Source organism: Moschus berezovskii, chromosome 25 (assembly GCF_049115385.1).
Source record: "Moschus berezovskii isolate FMDL1 chromosome 25, NW_MosBer_1.0, whole genome shotgun sequence".
Classification (NCBI taxonomy): domain Eukaryota; kingdom Metazoa; phylum Chordata; class Mammalia; order Artiodactyla; family Moschidae; genus Moschus; species Moschus berezovskii.
Genome location: NC_142484.1, coordinates 2,709,249 through 2,734,052, shown reverse-complemented (window position 1 = coordinate 2,734,052; position 24,804 = coordinate 2,709,249). Strand labels below are relative to the sequence as shown.

The following is a 24,804-nucleotide window of genomic DNA, read 5'->3' as shown; positions in this document are numbered from 1 at the left end:
CTGAGGGGAGTTTGGATCCCCACTAGCCGTCTGCCGGCCCGACCTGGGCTGAGCTGGCTGGCCCCCAGGGCCCTGGTGCAGGCCTGGGGTTGGAGGTGGGCCTGGGGAGGATGGCGCCAGGCATCACGGTGGATTTGGGGGCTGAGCCAAGGAAGAGGCTTGGGGATTCCTAGCCCAGGCTCTGGGGCCAGCAGTTTCTTTACTCTCCAAAGCTCCATTTCCCCGTGTGTAACCCGGGTCCTCCGCAGTCCCAAGAAAAGTCAGGAGGTGGGTGACCCATCGGCCACGTGTTGGTGACGCTGGCCAGGCACACAGCAGGGCCTGGGGGTCTGGGGAGGGCAGGGGGAGCTGAGGCTTCACTTTAAAGCCGAAAGGTGAGCGCAGGTGGGGAGATGACCCCGCCCCCAGATAGAGAGCTCCAGCCCCCTGCACCTAGATGGCCTTTAGCGTCTCCTGAGTGCAAACTGACCCACAGAAGTGGCCTTCGTCCTGATGTCCTGAGTGAGTGCAGACACTCACCTGAGGCCTCCGTCTCCCCTCCCCAAGCAAAGCGGGGCCTGAGGGCCTAGGGCTCACAGGGTCCATCCAGCTCCCACTAAAGGGACCAGGAAACTACCACCCCCAAAATGGCGAGATCACCACTTGTCCTCACCAGGCTTCAGTTTACCCATCTGTGAAAGTATCAGTCGCTCAGCCGTGTTTGACCCCCATGGACTGTAACCCGCCAGGCTTCTCTGTCCGTGGCATTTACCAGACAAGAATACTTGAGTGGGTGGCCATTTGCTTCTCCAGGGGATCTTCCTCACCCAGGGACCAAACCCAGGTCTCCCAGCTTGCAGGCAGATTCTCTACTGTCTGAGCCACCAGGGAAGCCCCATCCGTAGGTCTCCCTTAAGGCCCCCAGATCTTTGCCATCCTGTGGCCCACATTCCTGCCCGCCTAGACGGGGAGTCCTGGGGCAGGAACTTGGAGAGAGGGGGCGTCCGGAGGCCCGTCTCTAGAGGGCTTGGGTCCCCAGCACCTGCCCTTCCCACTGCTTTATAGCTGAAGCTTCCAGTAGGTTTTACGTGGAAGAAAGTGTCCACTCATTTTAAAAAGTGTGAATGCCACAAGACTTGGGGTTGGAAATCTCTCCCCGACCCCCTCGGGTTCACCCAGGGCTTGGTGTCACTGAAGCGGATGCCTGCTGCCACCTGCAGTCCTGGGGCAGGACAGGAGGGGGCTTTGCCATTCGCCCGTGAGGGCCGCCCCCTGTGAGCTCTTTGGGGGGCCTGGTGCCCTCCTGCGTCCTTCACCCACTTCTGGAGCAAAGCCAGCAGCCCACTCTGAAGAGCCCCGACCCGCTCCAGCCCACCCACACTGCTTCCATTTGGGGCCCTGCTCTGAGGTCTCCGCGCTGCCTCTGGAACTCAGCCCCCTGCCCGCTTCAGTCCGACTGAAGGGTGACCCGCGTTGTAGGCAGACGCTTTACCATCTGAGCCACCGGAGAAGTCCTGAATGAGTTTTATCTTTCCCCACCCAAATCCAAGTACTGATGCTATTGTAAACAACATATGTATCGTGCCTAAAAACTGTACGAAAATGCTTTTACCATTTTAAGCTAGATGTCTAACGAATCTATTTATTCTAATAAGTATACTATCAAGTTTTTAAAAAAAGAGGGGGATGGGAAGAGGCCCAGCCCTTGGTCCTGAGAGGCTGGGAGAGTTTGGGGTTGCCAGAAGGGGACGCCTTGACCCAGAAACGTCAGAATTCAGCCCCACTGGGTGGCCCGGAGGGTGAGGACATTCAGGAACGGGGCCCAGTTGCTTGTTCATTTCAGTGGCCAGCGTGGGTCATCCTTACTGGTTGGTAGGCGAGCTCTGGAGGCCCCCCGGGGAGAGGGGAAGGCGTTCCCCCGCCACACACACCGCCCTGGACTGGGCGTCTCCCCCACCAGCAGCCGTGGAGGCCTGTCCTGCAGGAGAAACTTCCAGCCGCCTGCACTGGGCTGGTCCCCTCTCAGCCTGGAGCAACCCTCACCCTCAGCCCCGCCCTGCTCTCCCAGGTGGCTGGGCACTCACTCTGATGTGATCGGCACCTCTGTGCCTTAGCAGGTGCTGACCCCCTGCCTGGAGGGCCCTTCCCGCTGGCCTGGCAGCGTCTGCCAGTGCAGGAGTCATGAGACGTGGGTTTGATCCCTGGATCAGGAAGATCCCCTGGAGGAGAGCATGGCAGCCCACTCCAGGATTCTTGCCTGGAGAATCCCATGGACAGAGGAGCCTAGCGGGCTGCAGTCCACGGGGTCACACAGAGTCGGAAATGACTGAAGCGACTTAGCACACACTATGTGACATTTAATAAATATTTTTAAACTGAGGTGACGCTGGTTTGCAACAGGATGTCGGTTTCGTGTGTGTATAGGATGTGTATGTTGCATTTTGAGCTCTGCATACTCCGCGGCCTAATGTCCGGGTATCCGTCTGTGTTGCCTCGAATGGCAGGCGTTCGTCTTCTCTCGTGTCTGAGCCGCGTTCCGTTGTGGACACACCACCTCTTTGTCCAGACCGTCCCTTCTCCTCTGGGGCTGGGGCTGGTCTCCGGGCCAGAACCCTAGGACAGGCCCTCGCCTCCGCCCGCTTGCTGGGAAACTGTCACTTGTTTCCTGACGGGTCAGTGAACGGCTGCTCTTGTTTGTTTGGTTTGGGTGTTTTGTTTTAGGCGGTGGCAGGCAGGACATGGGAGCTCATTAACCCAGATGCCCTGAGTCTACTGTGAGCCCCCTGGAGAGGGGGCTTCCGACTTGCCTTGGGGGCTCTGAAGCCTCCCGTTCGACCACATGGATGCTGAGCTGCGCGGTGGTTGCATCGTGGACTCAGTGGTCCAAGAACCAGGTGAGAGTCCCCCCAGCTCGGACATGCCACTAGCCAGGGGGCCCTGGGCGAGTCCTTTAAGCTCCAGGCCTCAGTTTTCCCATCTGTGAAAAGGGCATGGCAGCACTGGCCTCAGAGACAAGAGAAGGACGTGTCTGAAGCACTCAGCCGGCCCCCCAGATGGCACAGCTGCCCGGCCCGCGCTGCCTGAGGCTCTGCCAGCCGGGAGGAATCGTTCCTTAACATTGACTACAGTTCTGATTAATGATTAATGACTGGGAAAGGTTTAGACACAGAAGCCACATGAAAGAATAAGACCGACCCTGCCTCATCGAGGTCCTGACCTCTGGCTCCGCTTGCTTCAGGCCTGGAGCCCAGAGTTCCAGCGTGGGAACGGACGCCCGCCTCCGTGGTCCCCCCACGGGGTGCCGAGCTGACGAGCCCGCTCCTGCGCCTTTGCCGTGTTTGGGTGAGTGCAGAGACGAGCACAGGCCCCTTGGCTGTGTGACAGCGGTCGCGTGACAGTCACGCTGCCTTCACGCCCTTCTTACTTCCCGTAATTCCGGAGTCATGGAGAAGTTGCAAAAACCGGAAAACACAGCCTTTGCAGCTTCTTTCGGCCGTGGTGGTCTGGAGTGCCTGTGCCCCGTTCACGCTCTTTACTTTCCATCAGTAAGGGAGGACTCAGGCCTCGGGTGGTTCAGACCGGAAAGAACCCATCTGCGATGCAGGAGACCTGGGTTCCATCCCGGGGTCAGGAGGATCCCCTGGAGAAGGGATCAGCAACCCACTCAGTATTCTTGCCTGGGCAGTTCCACGAACGGAGGAGCCTGGCGGGTTACACAGTCCATGGGGTCTTAAAGAGCTGGACAGGACTGAGGGACTAACACTTTTCATAGGCCCACTCCGGGCCTTGGGTCAGTTCCATCTGATCCTGTCTTACGTTGGGTCTCCTGGGGCACGTAGGCAGGCGCTCCTCTGGGGTATCGGCCTGGGGCGAGGTCTCGGGGTCCCAGGGGGGGCACATAACCAGCCCACTGGATGGGGCCACGTGGCTGCCTCGGACACCCCAGCGCACGTAGAGGGGAGCCAGCCTTTCCCCTGGAGAAGGACCCTGCCATGGGTGGCACTGGAAAGTCACAAAGCCCCGTGCACCGGGGTGGGGGCAGGGACCCAGCTCAGGTGGGCGGGCAGGGGCTGTGTCTCCCGGTGGGGTGAGGTCCTCGGCTCACTGTGCTATCTGGGGTCAAGATGAGCTTCCCTAGCGTAGCCCTCAACTTTCCTGAGTGTCTGCCGCCTTGAGTCCCTCTGGAGGGAGGTCTTTCTTCCCCCTCTGCATGAGCTGCAGGCTAAACTTCGGCTCCCAAGTGCACACACAGATGTTGGCCAGGGTTCCCCAAGGGGTCGCTCGGTGACCAGCACATTCTGTTAATTAAAAGCAAGAACTACATGTAAGGTGATGGCTGTAGTTGACAGCACTGCTGTAGAATTGAAATTCACTGGGAGACTGGAACGTAACTGTGCTCACCAAGAAAAAAAATAAATACCAATATGTGAGCCGATGGATGTGCTAATTAACTAGACGGGAGGAATTCTCTCTCCCTGGGACATGTATCGGATCAGCACGACGTACAGGTCTTTAACCATCTCGCTGTTTTATTTGCTGATTACACCTCAGCTAAGCTGAAAAAATAGACTGAACCAGTGACTGCAAGCGTCCCGGGAGGGTGGGGTCTGGCTGAGGGTCTGCAGGCTCTGCCTGGAGCTGGTGAGAGCGGGGAGGGGCCCAGGCTGAGACACACCCCCCACGCCAAACCTGGGACCCAGGTGGCGGCCAAGACCCAGACCACGGTATTTCCACGCGGCTGTTCCATGGAAGCAGGTTGCCCAGTTGTCTGGTCTCCTGGGGCCTGCGTGCAGAGCACCATTGGTGATGCTGGGACCCCAGTCCTCTGGGAGCTGGGGCCACGGCCGCTAGCTGGGAAGTGGCCCAGGCTGGACTCGGGCCCCTGTGCTGGGCGTCTGCCCTGGGAGAGAAACCTCCTCTCCTGCACTCCCCAGGTGTGGCCAGGGTGCTGATCCATCCGTCTCGGGGAAGTCTGCTCGTGTTGGGGTATTAGTCAGCTCTGGCTGCTGTAACGGACACTACAGACGCTCATCGTCTCCAGGCCTGGAGGCTGGGATCCCAGACCCAGCGGCAGGCAGGGCTGGTCCTCCTGAGGCCTCCCCCTGGGTGTGCAGATGGCTGTGTCCTCACAGGGTCGTCCCTCTGAGTGGGTCTGTGTCCCGACCTCCTCTTCCTATAAGGACCCCAGTCCTGGGGGATTAGGACCCCACCTTAGTGACCTCATTTTACCCTAACCACCCTTTTGAAGATCCCGTCTCCAAATACAGCCACATATTCTGAGGTCCTGGGGGTCAGGACCCCAACACAGGGCTTTGGGGGATGCAGTTCAGCCATGACCATGACCCTGGGCCCCCAGCACAGGGGGAGGACTCATCAGTGGGTTCCTGGGGTGGGTTTCTATTTTTATTTCCTGTGAGGCCCAAATGTTTGTAGGGAGTAAGATTTTTTGCAGTTATCAGAGCCTCTGCTACCCATAAATGTCTGGAAGTGTTTTCGGACTTCACTCCCTTGGATCCTGACAGTCTTGATTCCGCCTGGGCGCCCTTGGCCAGCATTTCCAGTGCCTGGGCTGTGCCAGAGGCCCACCTCATACGAGGTTCTCGCATAGATACCCAGTCACGCTTACCTGGGTCTGAGCCCCACCTGTGGGCAGGAGTCCGATGAGGCAAGTCGTGGGCATCTGTGGGGTCAGCATGCCTGCAGCCACCAGGTCCTGCTGCTCCCTGCCTTCCCACCTGCCGGTCAGCAACCCCCGCCAGCCTCAGCATCTGGGCTTCCCCTCCCCACTGCCTGCTGTCCAGTCCAGCAGACACCCTCCGTGTGGAACCAAACGTGGCCTTTCCGGTGGGCTGAATGGTCAAGCGGACGCTGAGCCACCGGGTCGTTTGTCCCGACGCTTGCAGACCTTTCTGTGCCCGTGGCCGTGTGCAGAGTCCTGAGGGACGCGTGCTCCCTACCATGCTGGCAGAGGTCCTCCCCGGGGGTCCCCTGCTCCTCCCTGTTACAAGACCTGATGGGCTCCTGGAGGATGCAAAGGGGGCCCATGGAGACCTCCACCCGGAGCCCAGGAGGGAGCAGACCCTTAGCTGGGAGTAGCAGACGCTGTTTCAGGGAGTGGCCCCGGGTGCACCTAGTAGGTCTGCCCTTATGGGCTTCCTACCGAGAACTCCCAGTGCAGCAGAGGGAAAAGAGGCTTCTTCTGCGCCGAGTGGGTCCTTGAGGGGCTTCTCCCACGTGGGCCGCCTCCGCCCCCCACACCTCGTGTTCCCACCAGCTCGTGTCCCTGCCGTCCAGCAGAGCTGCAGACTGTTTTTTAAACTGCAGTTTAACAAATGCTGGGAGGAAGACACACAGGCAAATGACTGTCCTCCCGCCTGTTCATTATTTTTAAACTGTGTCGTTTTCCAGTTTATTTTTAAATCTTGAAAGCATAAAGAACATGCTGTTTATCTCTGGCGAGCCTGTTCTGCCCGATGTGGCCTTTCATTACTTCCCAGTCCAGTCCGGAGGATCCCACCTCTGGCCGGGCCCCAGTCGGCCTGCCAGGCAGGAATAAGCCTGCAGAAACTGTGCCCCCCAGGGACCTACTCCTTCAGGCCGTGGGGGCCTTTCCCCAGCCAGAGCAGCTCACCCCGCTCAGCACCAGACCTTTAAAAGCCTTCCCAGGTTCAGAGAAAATCTTTCTAAAATGCTTTGCACACAGTGCCTTGCGGCCTTAGGTATAAATGAGAAATAATTGAACCCTTTTCCTGGAGACTTGGATCATTGTTGTTATTTAGTCGCTCAGTCGTGTCTGACTCTTTGCAACCCCACGGACTGCAGCCCGCCAGGCCTCCCTGTCCTCCACCATCTCCCGGAGTTTGCTCAAACTCACGTCCATTGAGTCAGCGATGCCATCCAACCATCCCATCCTCTGTCGCCCCCTTCTCCTCCTGCCTTCAATCTTTCCCAACATCAGGGTCTTTTCCAATGAATCATCTCATCAGGTGGTCAAAGTATTGGAGCTTCAGCATCAGTCCTTCCAATAAATATTCAGAGTTGATTTCCTTTAGGGTTGACTGGTTTCATCTCCTTGCTGTCCTTAGGGCTCTCAAGAGTCTTCTCCAGCCCCACAATTTGAAAACATCAATTCTTTGGCGCCCAGCCTTCCTTACGGTCCAAGTCTCACATGACTACTGAAAAGAACCATAGCCTATACAGACTATACAGACTTTTGTTGGCAAAATGATGTCTTTGATTTTTAATGCTCTGTCTAGGTTTGTCATAGCTTTCCTTCCAAGGAGCAAGCATCTTTTAATTTTGTGGCTGCAGTCACCATCCGCAGTAATTTTGGAGCCCAAGAAAATAGAATCTGTCAACGTTTCCACTTTTCCCCCATCTATTTGCACTGTGTTTTTAGAACATGGTTAAGCCCACTAATTTATTTTTACTTTAGTAAATGTGCATCTATGAGAAACTTTAAATTGTTGCTGGAATTAGAGAATCACCCTCACCCGTAATGAATAGCAGGTAATCTAAAAACACAGTGAGCTCAAAACACCAAATTGTACCTTGGGTCGCACTGCCCCGTTTTGTCTGCTGCAGCTTTGCGCCCGAGGCTGCCCTGCTTCTGTTCAGTGGGGAGATTCGTGGAGACGGATCTGCATAAAGACCCGGACTTCTCTCCCTGGACACCGTCAGGAGGCTGGGAAGTGAACTGGAGAGAGAAGGCTTTCCCACTGAGACCCGTGATGACTCACCTCCCCGCGTCACCGGCTGCATCCAGCGTCTGCCCACGTCTTAGGAAAGTGTGATGTGCTCTTTCAGGTCTGGCTTGTGAGGCAGAGGGGGCTTCAACGGCCGATTCCAGGGGCTTCTGAACACTGGCTCTTCCCTAGGAGTGGGTGGGGTGGGATGGAGAGCCTCCTGCTCAGAGCCTGGGAGGTGACCCCAGCGCAGCATCCCTGTGTCGCCTGGAGACCCTCCCCAGCGACAGCAGCCCGTTCTCCAGGAAGCACTCGGTTTGGGCTAGAGTGGTGTGCTCGCCTTCAGCCCCACTTCTCGTGGGAGCAGACAAGGCAGGGCCGGTGTGGATGTATCCCAGGTGGGGACAGGGGAGAGGCGCCCGGGTCAGCTCCGTCTGAGGTCCCTGCGCTCTGCTGCCTGGAGAGGTCCCGTTCCTGCCATCTCAGCAGAGGGCCTGGGGCATAGGGTGTCTCAGCCACTTCCTGGGGCGTCCACACTCACCTTCGGTTCAGGCCAGCCTTGAGCTCCCAGTGTGAGAGCCTGGGGTGGCCCTGACCAAGGACTGAAAGCTGGTGGCTTACAGCAACCAAAATGGACCCCCAGGCTCAGAGGGCCCAGATCCAGGTCCTGACAGGACAGGCTCCTTCCCAAGGCTCCGAAGGAGGGCTCGTCCTACGTCTCCCCGCCGCTGGGAGCCCCGGGTGTCCCCGGGCTTGTGGCCGTCCCCCTCCAGCCTCTGCCTTTGCGGGCACCTGCCTCCTCCTGGGTCTCTGTGTCCCGTTCTCCTCTTATAAGGACACGGCCGTTGGACCAGGGCCCCAGCTCCAGGAGCGCCTCATCTTTGCTCGGTCACGTCTATAGAAACCCTATTTCCTAAAGAGGTTGCCTCTGCAGCCCCTGAGGTCAGGATGTCCACGTATCTTTTCCGGGGTGCCATCCTCCAGCCCACTGCACCCAGGAGAGGGTGGCCACGGTGGGCAGGGGCTGGGAGCTTGCGGAGACTCCTGGGGAAGCAATGGATAGGAGCCGGGCTCGGGCTGACGCTGGGTGGGAAAGGGGTAGCGTTCTGGGGACACGGGGTGACATCCCAGATGCGGCCATGTTGTCCTCCCAGCAGTCCTGGAGGTGGGGTTAGGGGGCTGCTTTATTATACAGACGAGATCACCGGAGCCTCCAGAGAGGCACAGACCCCTCAGGTGTCCGGATGAGCGCCGGGCCTACCACCGGTGTACATCCCCACCAGGGAGGGGGCGTGTCCGGCTTCCCCAGGCCAACGAGCGTCCCATGAACTCTCACAGCACCCATGCTCGCTGGGCACAGGCTGCTGGCTCCAGTGTCTGCAGGTGGGACACTGTGGTCCATGGCCTCTGGCCGCTGACCTGACGTGCGCCCCTTCAGGCTCTCTGCTGCCTGTGTCCTGCATCCTGCTCAGCTGGGAGACCTGGGCACACCAGGCGTGCCCGCCTCCACACACACCGCTCCGCCCTCGAGGGCCTCTCGTCCCTGCCTGGCCTGCCAGGCTCTCAGTGGGTCCCCGGCCTGGGGAGTGAATCCGGGGAGAACAGCTGCACTTGCATCACCTGTGTTTACCTGGGAACCGAACAGCACTCTTTCAAAAGAGCTGTCTCAGAAAGGGAAAGTGCCAGCCCCTCCCTGGAGCCCCGGGACTTTGGTTCCTGAGGGTGACTTACAGCTGCCCAGAGCGCCCCGCCTCTAGTCCCGCAGGCCTTTCTGCTCAGACCCGGGGCGCTGGCACCCCAAGGCCAGGGTGACACTAACAGGCGAACTGCTTCATCCCTGATTTGCTTGTGTGTGTGTGTGTGTGTGGTGAGCAGTCAGGGTGGGAACGGAGGTAAGGACCTTGCACCATCGTGTGCCAGCCCCTGGCACTCGGGGCACACTCGGCAGTGCCCAGTGTCCAGGCTGGTGGTGCCCCAAGCTGCCCAGTGCTTGGCCAGGGCAGTGACTGCCCGTCACCACGTCACCGAGAGCTGGATTGTTCTGACGACCAAAGAGGAAGGAAGGGAGTAAGGGGTGGCTTTCACCCTGGAGGGGGCGTGTGTGTGCACAGGGGCTGAGGGCTCAGGCCACCGACCCACCGGTGTCACCTCCAGGCAGCGCCTGGCTTCGCGTCTCAGTGGTGTGACCGCCTCCTGGGAGGCCCCAGAGGTTGTAAACCCCGGAGCCCGCGAGAGGCTGCTGTGGGCACCCAGCAAAAGCGGGCACATGTGTGCTGTTCAGCCGTGAAGCGTCCCCGTGGGCTGCCAGGGCTCCGAGCGGGTGACTGGCCATGCAGCAGCCCAGTGGAGTTCTGGGGGTGATCACGGCGGCGGGGGGCTGGCGGCCGGCACCCCCTACCCCAGTTCACGACATGGCCCTCTCCAGGCCACCCGGCCATAGACATGCTGGATCACTGATCTCCTAGGGGTGACCGCCCCCAGCCCAGGCCTCGGGGAGCCGAGGGCAGCACCCGGACCCCGACTCCCAGTCTCTGCCAGCTTCCCAGCTCGGGGCGTCTGGTGCGGTGTGGTTGACCTTGGGGAGCCGTTGCAAATCAGGGGGCACATCTTGGACCCCTGGAAGAGCCAGGTCATCAGGCCAGAGCCTCCCAAAGGTTTGGGATGGGGCTGGAGGCCCCAGGCCGCTCTGCAGTGGGCCAGGCCCCCCCAAGCCCTGGGGGTCCATGCCTTCGGGACGCCACCGAAGGCAGACACTGGGGACCCCAGGCGACGCCCCCGGCTCCTCTTCCCTCTCGTGTCGCCGCTGACGCTGGACCTGCACCTCTTGTGTCTCTGACCATCCTTGTCTCGGGGCGTGTGGCCTCCGATCCACCCGTGTCATCCGTTCGGTGTCCTCAGAGGCACCTGGCTTGTTTTCAGCCTTTTAAACTGTGGGGATGAGCTTGCGGGGGAGGATGGGGCTGTAACGTTGCGTGTATTTCTTCTCTTGCCTCAAGGATTTCATGACTTCTCCCCTGCAGCCTTCCCGCGTGAGCTTTACAGCCGTCCCTTCTGACTCGGCAGCATGGAAAGCAGAGAGGTCGGTGTAACCGCGGCTCCCGCGCCGCCCGCGGTCCCCACCGCCGCCCCCAGCGTGGCTGCCTCTCGTCCCCCTGAGCTTGGGTTTAAAATAGACCTTCGTCCTCACCTCTTGCCTGGCACCCCCCTTCCTCCTGCTTTCATTGCCGGCCTTTGTAGCTGCCCTCAGAGCCCGTGTTTGCGGGGGGAGTCCGGCTCTCTGGGCGGTGCTCCTGGGACAAGGTCCCCTGGCCGTCCACACTCGGCCCTGGAGAGCAGGAGGCAGCGGGGAAGGTTCTGGAAGGTCTCACCCCGGACACCCCCATGACCTTGCGGAGCTCCTGGAGGGGTTGAGTCCACCCTCCCCAGAGACCCCCAGGAGAGACTCCAGTGCTGTTTTCTCCACACCTGCTGGAGCCCCGCATGGGCCTCTGGGCTGTGCATCCCCAGCCTCTGCCTCTGCAGTGTCCCCCCCACTCCCCTGAAGTCTCTTCTTGGCCCCTCGGAGCAGCTCCAATGGTGGAGAAGGGGTCACGGCCTCAGTCAGCCGAGTCAGGTTCCTGGGTGCCTGCTGTATACATATCCCTCTGGGTTAGATGCCCCCTCCCACCCAGTGAACGTCATCGGTAGAACCTGCTATACACCAAATGCTCCCTGGCACTGGGGCTGCAAGGACAAGTCAGGGACCCCACACAGGTGCCCTGCCCCCAGGAACGGAGGAGATTCTGCAGCATAGATTTTAAAGGGAGGTGTGTGAAGGATGGGATGGGGGAGTGACCCCGGGCAGACACCTGCCAGAGGGGGGTACCAGGAGCTGACGGCCTCTCAGTGGGGCTGGTGTAGCCGTGGGCACCTCGAGAACAGGCTCTGGTCCACTCCAGCCTGGAGGTGGGGGGACGTGCATGTGGGGCAGCTTGGGGGACGTTGGCTGCTGAAGAGGGGGTCCGGGTGGACCCTGTGGAGGGGCCCCAGGCCAGTCCATGCTCCTCTAGGACCCTTGGTCACCTGCCCTCGCAAAGACCGTCTCCCCTGAGCCCCGCTCCAGGCCCAGCATCTCTGGCTTCTCATTTATTTTCTGGCAGGAGCCAGCTCTGCTGGGGGCGTGCTCTGCAGTAAACGGGGCGCATGCTCCTCATGGGGATGCAGACGAGACTGAGAAGGTCAAGTGGGCTGTTGATTGCTTATGTCACCCTGCCCTGGAGTCACCGTGTCACAGCCGCCTGCTCCACACCGTGTCCACAGCCTGGTGTCTGTGTCCGCGGTGTGGTCTCCGTGTCAGCAGCGTGTTCTCTGTGTCAGCAGCGTGGTCGCCGTGGCCGTGGCATGGTCTCCGTGGCAGCAGCGTGGTCTCCGTGTCCATGGCGTGGTCTCCGTGGCTGTGTTTAGCATCTCCTGCATCACCCTTGGTTTACATGCCTCCTCCCTGTCGATGGGTGTTTTCACTCCTGAAAACAAGCCTGCAGAGTGAATCTTCCCACATGGCTCCGGGCACAGATGTTGATTGTACGGATCTCACGCCCGTAGTAAATTTCCGGAAGTCACGTCGTGGGCTCGAGGGGGGCATGTGCTTGCCAGTTTTGAGTCACGCTCCCCAACTACCCTCCAGAGAGGCCACATCTTGTCCTCCTTACCTCTGTCCGTCTGTCTCAGGGCTGTGTGCCCACGGGGTGTCCATCGGGCTGACCCATGGGGCACAAAAGGGTGATTCCTGCTGACCGGCAGGCCATGGTCTGTCACCCTGGGCCAGGCCCTGCCTGGATGCTCAAGGTCAAGTCAGGTTGACCAGCAGAGTCAGAGGCTCTGCCAGCCATTTGGGGACACAGTATGTGATCCCAAGGGCTGCAGACAAATGTCTTCTCCCCCCAGACTTCCACCAGGGTCACCCGGGCCCCTGCAGACCCCATCCAGCCCCAGTCCCCAGACAGGGCCTGGCCAGACCAGACAGGCATCTGCCACTAGAGAAGATTTCCTGAGGCCAGACGAAAGGCAGGCGGCCTGGGGCTTAGCTGCAGGACGACACCACCCCAGTGTCCCAGGGACCTGGTGAGCCGTCAGGCTGGTCTTGCACCCACCGTCTGCACTGAAACCACCTTCCCTGTGACCCGCGGTCTGTTCTCGCTCTGGAGCTGGGGGAGGGCTGAGCCCTCGGATCCATCTCCCTGGTCTTGCTTCTGGAAAATAAAGCTTGGGCAGGACCCCAGAGGCAGAGCTGGGGCCTGGACCCACCCCCACCCCCTGATCTCCCCAGCTTGGGTGCCCTGTGCATGCCCTTGCCCCCTGGAGGAGAAGGACCCGTGTTCATGTCTGGGCTTTGAGGGGCCTCCTGAGCACTGGGACCTCTCTGAGCTCAGCCGAGCCGTGTCTCAACTCCCCCCACCCCCCACAGGGCAGGGAGGAGCAGGCAGGGTCACATGAGCGGTAGAGGCACCGGGCCCCCTCGGTAAATAGGCCCTATGCCCCGATCCTCTCAGGGTCCCTGCTGCTCTGGGCCAGGCCCTGCGGAGGCCAACGCCACCCTCTCGCAGGCCCAGGATCACCCCTCTCCCCAGGGGAGACCTACCTGCTTCCCATCGCCACACACCGGCGGCTCAGAGGTTCTATGGAAGACAAGCGACCCAGCCTGAAACAGGCGGGCGGTCGGAACCAGCCAGGCACCCATCCCCGGGTCCAGAGCTGTGCCTGTTGCTGCAGCCTAGTGCCCTCTCGGGCTGGAGTCTCATGTTCATCCTCTCCCCCTCCCTCCCAGTGGCCCCGAGGTCTTTAGAGACCCCCTCTCTGCCCTTCTACAGAGTGCATCGCTCATCCCCCGCCCTCCGCAAGCTCCAGATGACCGTCGTGGGGTCTCCCTGACATGAGCATCAACTAAAAACGACCGTCCGGCGCTCTGGGCGCCTGGGGCCGAGGCTCCTGGGTGGGAGGTCCCCTCCACTGCGCTCCAGCTGGGACGCCCGGACAGCCCTCAGCCCACCTGAATCGTCCAGGGGCACCTCTGGGTGCTGCCACTTTCCCCTCGTCCCAGAAGGCCCACAGGCCCAGGTTCCGTCCAGCCTGGGTTCTGGGTCAGCCTCGGGCCCCCTCCCTGCCTGACCCACCTGTAAATAAGTGAGTGTCAGTCGCTCAGCCGTGCCCAACTCTTTGCAACTCCGTGGACTGCAGCCCACCAGGCTCCTCTGTCCCTGAGATTTTCCAGGCAGGGATACTGGAGTGGGTTGCCATTCCCTTCTCCAGGGGAATCTTCCCAACCCAGGGACCGGACCCAGGTCTCCTGCATTACAAGCAGATTCTTTATCGACTAAGCTACAAGGGAAGCCTGACCCACCTGTAAAATGCCCTTCAGTTCTTGCTGGGTCAGGGTTGGGGAGGAACTCGAGGGTGTGATATCTCCCATGTATCTCATCTGTGAATCTCCGGCCCCCAAGAACACGGCCCTGGGATGTGCAGGCTCCGGGGACACGGCCCCTCCCAGCCTCAGGGTCCCCAGCCAGTGCTGGGCTTGGGGGCAGGGCTGGCTCGCTGAAAGCTTTAGTGAGTGTGTATAGTTGGGGGGATGACACCGAGCTTCATGCTTGGCCAGCGCCAGGTCTGGAGGGGAATGGAAAGAGGGGGCATCCAGTGCCGGCCCGGGATCCGGGAGGCCAGAGGCAGGGACATGTGAGGCTGCCTGACGTTTGGGACCCAGGGCTGGGGCCATTGGCCCAGTGGAAAAGCTGACACCTCCCAGGGGATTGCGAGCTAGAGGTTGGGGGCAATGGCAAGCCACTCCAGTACTCTTGCCTGGAAAATCCCATGGATGGAGGAGCCTGGTGGGCTGCAGTCCATGGGGTTGCTAAGGGTCGGACACGACTGAGCGACTTCACTTTCACTTTTCACTTTCACACATTGGAGAAGGAAATGGCAACCCACTCCAGTGTTCTTGCCTGGAGAATCCCAGGGATGGGGGAGCCTGGTGGGCTTCCGTCTACGGGGTCACACAGAGTCGGACACGACTGAAGTGACTTAGCAGCAGCAGCAGCCATGTGGAGGGGGAGGGTTCTGGGGATGGAGCCCTAGGAGGTTAATCAAAGGGCTGACGGGGTACAGGTGGCCATGCTGAGGTTGATGGGGGACAGGGGGAGGTTCTGGTGGGTGCTGGCCTGACCCGGGTGAGCAGGAAGGGCCTGCCCGGGTGTGAGCAGAGGGAGGAGGCCGCCGGGGCTCCTGCAGGCCAGGCGAGGGGGGCAGTCCTCCTCACCCCACCCTGGGTCTCTGCTGGGCTGGGTCCCCCAGAAACTCCTGCAGTGAGTTGGATGGTGGCCCCGCTTTTGGGGTCTGAGTCCTAAACCCCGAACCTGTGAACGTGAGCTTCCTTGGAATTAGGAATTCACAGGTGTAGTTCACTGCAGGGTCTTGGCCAAGGTCATCCCAGACTATGTGGTGGAGCCTTGAGTCCAGTGATTTAGGAGGAAAGGGGAAGGCAAGGGAGGTGTGAGACACGCAGGGGAGGCAGAGACTGGAGGGAAGTTTCCGAAAGTCCTGGGGCACCTGGGGCCCTGGATGCCAGAAGCTACAGGAAGACGCCTCCGAGGATGTAGCCCTGCCCACACCTTGATTTCAGACCCTGGGAGAGAATCCGTTTCTGTGTTTAAACTGCCCACATGAGGTCCTCTGTTGCAGCTGCCCCAGGATTCTGATACAGGCCCTTTTAGAGGAAACTTGTCAGTTCTCCCCCAAAAGCCTCAGAATCCGGTGCAGCCACCACTGTCACCAGCCACCTCTACAGTCAGCGGGGGACACGGGACCCTGGCTGCTGTGGCCCCCAGCCTGCAGAAGGAGGAAGGCCCTTCTGGGTCAGCTGCTGGGTGAAGCCACCAGGCCTCTGTCTCCTCCCACTGACCTTCACTGCCTGGGGGAGGGGGATTGTCAAACTGCCTGCCCCTGTTGGAAAGGACAGCCTGGAGGGGGTGGCCCTGTGGTCTCAGCATGTCGACCCCCCACACATCAGATAATCCAGGGGTCTGACCCCTCCTGAGACCAGGACGGGCGCTGCCCGTGGGGTCTGGGTTGGGGCTGCCCCTTGAAACCAGAGGGACAGAGTTTTAGGGTGAATGAGCACCCAGAGAACACGAACTGGCAGGCTGGGGACCCTGAAGTGTCCCCAAAAGGCAGGCGTAGACCCCCTGCAGCGGGCTGTCTGGACCCGGCCCAGCAAGCAGGTATCCGTAAAGCTCACCCCCACCCAGAGGGACGTGTCTGGCCCAGAGCCGGCCCCCAGGCAGCCACTGCATCCCCCGCCGCTGTTGCTGTCATTTTCAGCTGCCACTTGCTGCTCACGAGGCACCTGCATGCCTTAGAACTTGTCATTTCATGGTGTGACCGGTGTTTCAGGGACAGACCCAGATTTAGGTCTCGGAACCTGAGGACATGCCCTGTCCTGTCTCCTCCCCTGGGTTCAGTGGGGGGCATTTCTCAGCCCCAGTGGGGTTGTCAGGGGTCTCAGGACCTTTCTCCAAGCCTCACTGGGGGCTCAGATGATAAAGAATCTCCCTGCAATGCAGGAGACCCAGATTTGATCCCTGGGTTGGGAAGATCCCCCGGAGAAGGGAATGGCTACCCACTCCAGTATTCTTGCTTGGAGAATCCCATGGACAGAAGAGCCTGGTGGGCTACAGTCCATGGGGTCGCAAAGAGTCACCCACGGCTGAGCGACTAACACTTTCAGCACCTCCACTGGACAAGACACAGTGGTGGGACTTGACCCGGGCGGCCGCCAGTCGGGTCCGCAGACCACAGGCCTGGTGGGGGGGCTGTGGGTCTATGCCCTGGAGCTTGAGATTGGCCAGAGGCTGGAGGGGCCAGTGGCCCGAGTGATTGTGATTGATAGAAATCTTGAAACGTTGTTTTTTTTTTTTAAAGAAATGGAATCCATCATTGCTTCTGCGTCGGACCTTCTAGGCGGTTCCTCTTAATGGTGTGGCTCGGTGCTCCATTCCTTTCCATGTCCACGACCTCGCCATAGTGTGGGCGGGCCGCAGCTGGGCTGGCCGTGGATCAGCTGGCGGGCGTCTGGGCTGCCTCCATGTTTTGGCTGCTTGGACATGTGTGTTGCACACGTTGCTTGTGGATGTAGGTTTTCATTTTTTACTCGTTTTTCTTTTGGTCTCATTGGGGGCCCTTGGTGTGCCCCCTGCCCTGTCTTGTGGCTCAGGCCAATGTCACACTGATACGTTGGCCCCAGGAAGCTGGGTGCTTTCGAGTGGGGTTTGCTTGGGGCCAGACAGTGGGGTCCATTGGAGGGTCTGGTGAGCGAAGGGGTTGGAGGTGAGACCAGAGGGCCTGTAGCAGTGGGGGCCAGCCCCCCAAGATGTCAGGTCAGCTTCCTGGACCGCCCCTACCACAGCAGGACCTGTGGGGGGGCCCTTCAGCCCAGTGCTGGCCTGGTCCCACCCAACTGGCGGGGCCTCTTTCTCCATGCGGCCGACAGAACCGGTTTCCCCAGAAACCACAGGGATGGACAGGTGGAGCTGTGACTGGGTGGCCTGCAGCCTGACGAGGGGTCTCCAGGGGCTGCCCCCTCGGTTATCCCAAACGGGCCTGGAAGGCAGGGCTCCCGTTCCTGCCCAGGCGGTCAGTGGTGAATAAGGCCCTTGAACCGGAGGCTGGGTAGGGACCATGAGCCATGCAGGAAGGGCCTGTGGGCTCCCCGCCGAAGTGGAGACAGGCCCTCCCTAGGTTAAAACCTGCAGGCTGGGCTGTGGGAGGACCAGGGCCACAGACAGCACACAGTAGGTGTTCACGGATCGGGCTGCCGAGGAGCGGCAGGAGCGGCCACCCCAGCCCAGGACCGGAGGCGAGAAGGGTGGCCGGTCCACCCAGAGGGTCCAGGGCTCTTGCACGCTGGGGGCGAGGAGGCAGTGGGATTCCCTGCCGTACAGACCACAGCCTCGGAAACATTCTCCAGAGGTCCTCTCCTGGCTGTCAGGGCAGCTCCACCATGGTGGGGTGACCCCCAGGGGGGCCCAGCACGCCTGCCCCGGGTGACCTGGGAGTCGGGGTTGGTGCCAACTGGCCGCATGGTCCTGGGCAAGCCAGCTCACCCTCAGGGCCTCAGTTACTGCATCTGTAAAGTGGAGAGAAGGCAGGGAGGCAGAGTACTGGAGCTTGGGGTGTCTCTTGCTTCCAAGAGCTAGCATCCTCCCAGCCCCTGCAGGGGGTGGCAGGCCAACAGGAGGGGGAGGGGCGTGGTGCCTGCTGCCCACCTGCCGGGTCCTCTGGTATGGGGCAGGGGGCGATGCAGGGGTGCGTGCGCCCTGGAAGAGCTGCCTCTGTCGGGGGATTAGGACAGCAAGAGGGAGTTTTCAATTTACACAGGGATTTGCCCAGAGAAGCCAGGTCTCCTCCTGTCCCCTTTTTGCACTCAAGTTGTGGCGAAACCCCCCAAAATCCAACTCCTGGAAGCCTCGGTGAGCCCTGCACCCCAGGGCTAGGTAGACTGGGCTCCAGCCCTACCGGAAACCCCACGGTGAGGGGCCGTGGTGCTGGGTGGGAGGGTGTCAGGGGTCCATACCTGGTGTGGAATGTCCTGAAGGAACCAGGCGCCGGCCGATCCCAGGGGAGCAGGAAACCCAGGGACATCGCCCTCCAGAACTTGGGTCCCCAGAGCAATGTCTGTCCTTGCCGGGAGCAGTCATGACATGGACTGCGCCCTCCTGCTCAGTGAGTCCCTTGAGGCTCCCAGTGATGGGGCGACCGCCCACCTGAAGGCCTCAGAGGATGCTGGTGCCGCCCCTGTAACGACAGGGGTGGGACCAGGGCTCTTCAAGGGGCCAGAAGGTGGTCATTCGAGTGAGGCTGTGTCTCCCCTCCAGCCTCGAGGCGCTGAGGTCACAGCCAGCAGCTGCGTCCAGGGCGGACAGGGGGCTCCAGCCTCGGATGTGGAGCCTCGTCCCCTGAAGAGGAGAGATTCGGGGGGCACAGCTGGGAAAGGAGGCTTCACCCCAACCCGGACAAGGCCAGGGAGGGGTTTTGTGGAGTCCAGAGCCAGCTGGGGGTTACAGAGGAGGCCATGGGATTGGATGTTAAGTGGGCGCCCTTGGACGTGTGGCTTCTACATTGTTAAGTCGCTCAGTCGTGTCCAACTCTGTGTGACCCCATGGACTGCAGCACGCCAGGCTTCCCTGTCCTTCACCATCTCCTGGAGCTTGCTCAAACTCATGTCCATTGAATCGGTGATGCTGTCCAACCATCTCATCCTGTGTCATCCCCTTTTCCTCTTGCCCTCAATCTTTCTCAGCATCAGAGTCTTTTCCAATGGGTCAACTTGTCGCATGAGGTGGCCAAAGTATTGGAGTTTCAGCTTTAGCATCAGTCCTTCCAATGAACACCCAGGATTGATCTCTTTACAATGGACTGGTTGGATCTCCTTGCAGTCCAAGGGACTCTCAAGAGTCTTCTCCAGCACCACAGGTCAAAAGCATCAATTCTTCGGCACTCTCACATTCTTAAAGGCAAAAAGTGGCTTCTGTAGTGTGTTTTTTTAAATTTCAGCTTTTTAAAACTTGAAATACAGTTGATGTACAATGTTGTGTTACTTTCAAAAGTGAAGTGAAAGTGAAAGTCGCTCAGTCGTGTCCGACTCTTTGCAACCCCGTGGACTATACAGTCCCTGGGACTCTCCAGGCCAGATTACTGGAGTGGGTAGCCTTTCCCTTCTCCAGGGGATCTTCCCAACCCAGGGATCGAACGCAGGTCTCCTGCATCACAGGCAGATTCTTTACCAGCTGAGCCACAAGGGAAGCCCAGAGGTACATCAAAATGACTGTTATGCATATACGTATATTCTTCTACAGCTTCTTTTGCATTATAGGTTACTCTGAGATACTGAGCATAGTTCCCTCTGCTACACAGTGACGTGAAGTGAAGTTGCTCAGTCGTGTCCGACTCTTTGCGACCCCGTGGACTGTAGCCTACCAGGCTCCTCCATCCGTGGGATTCTCCAGGCAAGAGCACTGGAGTGGGTTGCCATTTAGTAGGTCCCTGTTATTTGCTTTGTATTTAGTAGTTTGTATCTGTTAACCCCAAACTTCTCACTTCTCCCCCCCACTTCCCCTTTGATAACCACGGCTTTGTTTTCTGTTATACTATGTGTCGTTCGTAGCTGGTTCTTAGCATAGTGAAAGTGAACGTTGCTCAGTTGTGTCCGACTCTTTGCGACCCCATGGACTAACTATACAGTCCAGTCCATGGGATTCTCCAGGCAAGAATACTGGAGTGGGTCGCCTTTCCCTTCTCCAGGGGCTCTTCCCAACCCAAGGATTGAACCCAGGTCTCCCGCGTTGCAGGCGGATTCTTTACCAGCTGAGCCACAAAGGAAGTACATAGCTGGTTCTTGGCATAAGCTAAGTTTTTTTAACCCAGACCTGTGATCACGCTTCTCTGTCCCCGCCCTCCGGGGCCGCAGTGTGGACACCAAATAGAAAGGGGGCAGCTGCATGCCGGGCTGCACGTCCGATGCAGCGTGGGAGGCAGGGAAGGGGGTTCGTCAAGATCCGATGCCCAGTTTTCCAGTTTTCCTGCACGTTGTGCAGAGTGCCTCTGCCTGCAGCGTGGCCGTGGCTGGTTCTGGGAAAAAACTGGAGCATAATTTCCGCACAGCGTCCACCCGCCCGGATCCTCAGACCAGCTGAGGAGCTGAGGAGTCGGCTATGGGCCACGTGTGCGTGTCTGACTCACGTTCCTGTCCCATGGCTGCAGTGGCGTTCAGTCACTCTGGTTTCTCCCGGCTCCATCGGGGTCCCGCCTCCCAGCCCCGCGGGGTGTCCAGCACTTCAGGTCAGCAGCCAGACTTGGGCATGAGGTCACTTGGGGGCCCACGCCCACCTGCTGCTTCCGATGCTGGACTGAGAGCCGGCAGGTCCCGACCTCGGCCCGGTCTCCTGCCCTTGGCTCTCTCCACCCCACGCCAGAGCCCCATCCCTAGGATGCAGTTTGCATCTGAAAATCAAACTCTCGGTGGGACCGGCAGGCAGGGTTGGGGCGGGACGGGCTGGGATCGGGCCTGCAGCGGGGCCCATGTCGGAGCAGGCCACGGTGGCCCCCACTCTCTAGAGCTGGCGGGACAGCTCTGCTGCAGGGGACGTGCATGTGGGTGGCGCTGGCTGTGCCAGTTGGCCTGGTGTCGGTCAGGAGGCCAGGTGGGCGGGTGCCAGGGCCCGGCCCTGCCCATGGCCACGTGACCCGGCTGAGTCAGCCGGGAACACCCAGGCAAGGCCCTGCCGACCCTTCAGCAGGGCGGGCCACTTCCAGCCCCTCTTCCTGGGGCTCAGCCGCTCCAGGGTGGCCTGTCCGGGAAACGTCTCCCTGGGGGAGGCTGGGCTCCCACCCCGTCCCGAGGGATCCTGCCTCCCCCCTGCTTTCTATCCCTGCCCTCAGCCGTCTCCGAGGTACAGGCGGGCGGGGGGCTTGAAGCTGTGCCGCCTTGAGGGGACCTCGGCCCAGTCCGAGCCCTCGGACTTCACACGGCGCTTTCCTCTCCTGGGACCTGTTTCTGTGCCTTTAAAATACAGTCATGAGAACCACTCCCCTCATCCCTCAGGTGCCATGAGAATTGCATCATGTGGGACAGCTCGTGTGAAAGGGGCCCTCAGAGGGCCTGTCCGCAGCACAGGGCCTGCAGGAACCCCGGATCCAGAGTTCTGAACACTGGTCTGCCGCGTCGGGGTGCTCCCCCATGTTCCCATGGGGGCTGCTCAGGCTGCCCAGTTTGAGCCCCAAATGCTGGGACCAGCCGGGGTACAGTAGGCAGGGTGTGTTTCTGGACCTTTGTGAGGCTTCTCTCGGCAGGGACCCCATGGTCGCCAGCCTTGGGGCCCCAGCAAATTTCTGGAACGCAGATGTGTGGTGTGGACACGGCGGCTGGGGTCCTTTCCCTGATGACTGCCGTCCTTCCCTGGCATCTGCTGACCCTCCATTGGGTGTGCAGACAGAGAGCCAAGCAGGCGGGCTGCATCCTCGCTCACCTGTGATTGGGGGCGTTCCGCCCCTCGCCCTTCATAATCACTCGGTTCAGGCAGGAGCGCGCTCATTGAGAGCACGGGCACGGTGGTGCTGTGGGGCCGGGCTGCACGTGCCCGCTTCTCCCGCCTCCACCGATCCATGGGGAGCCCCAGCGGCCCGAGCCGCCTCGCTGCTGCCCAGGAACACCTGCCCTGCTTCTGCCAGCACAGCTGGGCCGGCGTGACCCTGGGCCAGTGGTGGGAACGCTAACCAGGCAGCCGTGGGCACGAGGGAGCAGGCACCTGGGTTGGCCCGTCGGCCTCTGCAGGGGACTTTGTCACCTCCATTCAGAGCAGCCCCCCGTCGCAAACAGGGACCTAAAGGAGGCCACGCAGACATTGCAGGCAAGGCAGGATGCCCCCCACTTCCATGCCACCAAGTGGGATGTGGAGCAAGCCCGGGGTTCTGTGGGATTCCTTCTCAGAGCCTCAGCCCTTCCCACTTCCCCAGTCCACTGTGGCCCAGCGGATTCCAGCCCTGGATAAGCGGGCTGTGCGTCCTGCCGGCGCAGCCGCTAACACCCCAGTGACCTTTCTTCACAAGGATCGCGTTGTTCTGACTCGAAGGTGGGGGTCGGGGGGTGGAGGGAGGGGACAGCGTTTAGAGGCACAGCACTGCTCAGAAGGCAGCTCCCAGCGGGTAGGGGCAGGCAGTGTGTGGGCCCCCAGGTGGGACACCGTGGGCTCTGTGCCCGCTCTCCCAGCCTTGCTGTTGGCCCCTCGGCCTTGGCTGAAGACAGCTTGTCACCTGCCAGGTGCCTGAGCTGGTGCTGGAGCTCAGAGACACGGGGCTGGGCCAGGCAGCTCAGAGCCTGACCAGGCAGCTCAGAGTCCGTCTCTGGGCCGGCACCGTGTGGGACCCGGCTACCCTCAACGTTGGGGAGCTTTCAGGCCCCAGGGGGCACACGAAACTGGGAAGCCTGCTCAGACCACTGCAGGGGAGGGGGCCAAGCTAGGAGTCAGGGCTGCCTCCCCTCCTGGGCTCCCCTACTGTCCCCCACCTGCACCCCCAGGGCTGGGGTCCTGCCTGCTGGGTGGGCCCCCAGCAGCACCCCTGCTGCCGCCACGGAGGTGGGGTGGAAGCCTGCCACACCTGCGCCCTCAGCTCTGCGGCTCGCGCCCTCCCAGGCCGTGGGTCCAAGCGGGGCACCGCAGTGGCTTCCCTGGGGGCTCCCAGTCTGCAGACCCCTCCTCTGTGCTTGGCAGGGATGGGCTGTCCCAGGCCACAGACACACGGGGCCCCCCTCCCCACCGTCGACCCGCCTCCACGGTGAGCCTCCCTTGGGGGCCCCAGGGTCTCTGGACAGTGGCTCCCCTCTTGCAGAAACGCCCGAGGCTCCTCACCAGGGTATCAGGGCCCCACACACGGGCTGTGCTGGGCGCCGCCCCTCCAGGCCCCACAGTGTCTGCTGAGACCCCTGGACTCCGTCAGTGTAAGCGCCAGACGAAGCCGCGGCCGGATGGTGGGATCGGCCTCCTTCACGGCCGCCAGGGAAGGATTTGGGCGCCGTCGACCGAGGGCCAGCTGGGCAGACGAGCGTCGTCCCAGTGACCAGGGGAAACGGGAGGCTGTTACTGTCACAGGGGCTCAGCCCAGTCCTCAAAGGCCAGAGAGACCAATGAGAGGAAGGCACACCGCAGCCTCTGACAGCCCAGGTGGGAGGAATCGAGGCTCCAGGCGCTCGCGGCGGGGCCAGAGAAAGCGTGCCCTGAGCCCTGGGGCAGCTGGCGCCCAGGCCAGGGCAGAGGAGAGGGCTGCCCTCTGCGGCTGCGGTCCTGGCTGCCGCTGGCCCAGCGGGGAAGTCCGTTTCCTCACCCATCCGTTCTTCCTTCTCCATCCTTCCCTCCATCCTCACGGACTGGCTTCCATAGGGGTCTCCCCTCCCAGCGCTGTGAGCCTTCAGCTTTCCCCAGGACGAGGGGACCCGCCGCCCAGGGCTCAGTCAGCCCAGCATCAGGCCGGCAGTCCTCCCGGCTCGGAGCCTCCGAGGGTCGGCAGACCCTCCAGGCGTGGCTGGATTCTTCCTGCCTCCTGCTGGTGCCTGGAGGGCAAGGCCTCATCCTTCAGCTGCACCAGGCGTGGCAGGAGGAATCTCACCAGGGTTCCCGTGGAAATCGGCCCCAGACCGACCCTGACCGCCTTTCTGAGGTCCCCACTCCCCGAACCCGCGGAGGAGGAGGAGGCTCTAAGCCCAGGAGCGACTGGGCTGCCTTCCTTCACCCCGTGCCCCAGGGCCCCCGAGCCCTCATGCCCCCTGCCAGTCCCTGGGCCTGGCTCTGCGGAAACACCGCAGACAGGAGGGACAGCACTGTCCCCTCCCTGGAGCTTGCATCCTGTGGGGGAGGAGAGCTAGCACAGACGAAGGAACGTGGCGTGACACTGCAGCGCCGCGGACTGCGCCGCGGGGACGTGGCGTCGTGTGAGGTGGGGGGTGGCAGCCTTCTGGGAAGTGACATTTGATCCGAGGGTGGAATCCGAGAAGGACCCGGCCACCCGGACAGCCGGAGATGTGGGTGAGGGCGTTTGGGGGGGGCCCGTCCAAGCAGAGGCCCTGGCAGGCACGGGCATGTTTGAGGAGCATAAAGGGGACCAGTGTGGCTGGGGCAGAGTGGGTGACGGAGCCAGGCGGGGAATGAGGTGGGAGGTGGGCCGGGGACCTGACGGCCTGGAAAACAGGGACCAGGAGTCAGAGGCCGGACTGTGCTCCAAAGGCAGGGAGGAGCTGTGGGGAGAGCAGGCCTGGATGTACGTCTGAAGTGAACAGAGCCGCGTCTCCGCCTCCACGGCCTTAATGGAGAGACCGTGGACGGCAGCCAGGGGTGGGCACTGGGCAGCCCCTGAGGCCCTGCTGAGAGGAGCCACCCCCGCTGTCTGAGCAGGTCAGAGGTGGCCCGCGCCTGGTCTGGGGAGTCAGGACACACAGCGGGTGTCCACAGGTGCGTCCCGGCACTGCCCTTGGGTTGGGGCTGTCTGCTCTGGGCCAGCAGTTCAGCCATGGAGATGTCACCTCTGATGTGTCTGATTACTGGGCAAGTAGGAAGGAAGGGAAGAA

The 24,804-nt window shown here is 61.1% G+C and overlaps 1 protein-coding gene across 7 annotated transcripts in view; it reads left to right on the top strand.

Annotated features, from left to right (window-relative positions):
- The window catches only part of OSBPL5 (oxysterol binding protein like 5), a 66,006-nt gene that overhangs the window by 5,144 nt on the left and 36,058 nt on the right, over positions 1-24,804 (top strand). Inside the window, exon 1 of one of the 7 annotated variants that reach the window (XM_088832384.1) lies at positions 2,729-3,321. The exons of 2 other annotated variants lie outside the window; for them this stretch is intronic. The gene's annotated coding sequence lies outside the window, so the exon portion shown is untranslated. Of the gene's footprint in view, positions 1-2,728; positions 3,322-24,397; positions 24,689-24,804 lie in introns of those variants that run through there. 4 more of the 7 variants (XM_088832387.1, XM_055415263.2, XM_055415264.2 and 1 more) reach the window with 4 other exon arrangements.